Here is a 2,043-nt window from a genome sequence, read left to right as displayed (position 1 = left end):
TGGTACAGATGGGTCTGGAGGGAGCAGGCCCGGAGGAGCCCATCGCTGCCCCCAGACACTTCCCCAGCAGGGATGCAGGGTTTCGTGGAGAGCCAGGTACAGCAGCACTATGGCTGCTCTTTGCAGAGCCTGGGAATCTCACACACCCAGAACTGGGTCGGGCTGCTGATTACCCAGGATGGGGACAGAGCGAGCAGCTGCACATGGGCACCCCTCAAGGAAAGGAGGCTGCCCAGCAAGATAAGAATTGCTATCCCATAGGGCTCTGCCGCCCCAGGAGAACGCTCCCACCCTAACTGCTTCACTGAGACCCTCCCTCCTCCCAGGTAGCCACAGAGCCTCCACCGGACCAGCAGCGACGCCGAGGCGGAGAATCAGCTGAACCCGAGCTCTCGGTAAGACGCTGTGGCCAGAAGTGCTAGTGCGACCTGAAGAAGTAGGAGCAGAGGGGTGATTTTACCTCTAGTTGGCACTGGTGCGACCACTGCTGGAATCCTGCGCCCAGCTCCGGTGCCCACAGTTCAAGAAGGGTGCTGGTAAATTGGCGAGGGGGCCGAGAAGAGCCACGAGAATGACTAAAGGGTTAGAAAACCTGCCTGATGGCGATAAGCTAAATTGATTGAGCTCGGAGTCTAACAAGGGTTCAGGGGGACTTGGTCACAGAACCTACAGGGGGAAGGAACGTTTAGTAACGGGCCCGTCAGGCTGGCAGAGGAAGGGCTGACCCGAGCCAGGGGCTGGCAGCTGAAGCCAGACAGCTCCAGACCGGCAGTAAGGAGTAGGTTCTTAACAGGGAGAGGAAGTAACCAGTGGGAATTTCCCGTGGGCCATGGTGCTTGTTTCAGTCCAGCCCAGATGTTTTTCCAGAAGCTCTGCTCTGGGCTGGGCTATCCAGGGGGTTGGACAGGATGAGCACAATGGTCTACGAATCACCTGAGCCGGAGCGAAGCTGCTGCCTTGAAGGAAAGGCCTTTCACCCTCACCCCCCCAGCAGCAGCCCACGGGGACCCAGCTCAGGTTTCTCTCGCCACCTGCCCAGGGAGGAGGGCATGTGCCAGGCCCACTCTCCAGCGGCATCACTAGCCCACCGGGCCGCAGGTACCTTGGTGCCGTGGTAGAAGTCGTCCACGCAGGTGGCGTTCATGAAGGTCTGGTGGAAGTGAGTGCTGGTGTCGATGCCGCCCGGGATCACCAGCTTCCCGGTGGCATCGATCACCTTGGCCCCTCCCGGGATCATGAGCTCCCGGCCCACTTGCTGGATGATGCCGTTCTCGATGTAGACGTCGGCCTCCAGGGTGCAGTCGTCATTCACCACCTTCCCCCCCTTGATGAGGATCCGCATCGTGGCCGAGTTGGCAAGCATGGCTCTGAAAGGGGGAGAGAAGCAGCGGGTTAGGATCAGCCACCCACAGGCCCCTGCAGCCCCCTACCATGCCAGTGCCTGCCTGGCACCACTAGAGCTGGGGGGGAGTCGGGAGCCCTATTTCCCTGCCCTGCAGCACCTACAGGAACCCCCCCACCCCCGGCCAGACCCACTGCTTCCATCCCCAGCAGCTAGCGAGATGGCCGGCACTCAGGTGAGACCTGGTCACTGCAGCGAAGGACAGAGGGGGTCTACTTCCCACCCACAGCCGTGGCAGCTGGTGGAAGGAGCCTGGGAGGGAGATGCGGCGTCAAGCGGCCGTGTGTCGGAACAGGGGTGGCCGGACAGATTCAAGAAGGGCGAGCTTCTGGGGCTGGTGGATTTTGGGGGAGTCACATGCATTGACTGAGGGGGCAGAGCTTTTGGAGGGAGCCCTTGTTAGCGCTGTCCCAGCACAATGCCAGGCACAAGGGCAATGCAGGGTCACTGCAAAGAGCCACTCTGTCCCGGGGCTGGAGGGGAAAGGACATAGCGCAGCTGCAGCCCTGAAGGAGCTGTTAGCCACCACCTCCCTCCCTCCAGCAACGCACTCGGGGCCAGCCTGGGCTGTCCGAGAGGAGGGAGGGTCTCAGACACCTGGCCCCATACGAGTGCCCATGCGCTGCCCCACGGAGCCTTGC

General features: G+C 61.6%; 1 pseudogene; it reads right to left on the bottom strand.

The window, feature by feature from the left end:
- Positions 1-1,102: 1,102 nt before the first annotated feature.
- LOC113405606 lies at positions 1,103-1,363 on the bottom strand (annotated as a pseudogene).
- Positions 1,364-2,043: the final 680 nt, after the last annotated feature.

This window comes from Terrapene carolina, unplaced genomic scaffold (assembly GCF_002925995.2).
Source record: "Terrapene carolina triunguis isolate 2854851 unplaced genomic scaffold, T_m_triunguis-2.0 Scaffold45397, whole genome shotgun sequence".
Taxonomy (NCBI): domain Eukaryota; kingdom Metazoa; phylum Chordata; order Testudines; family Emydidae; genus Terrapene; species Terrapene triunguis.
Note: the sequence above shows the minus strand (reverse complement) of the source record. Positions and strands in the feature narration are given on the sequence as shown.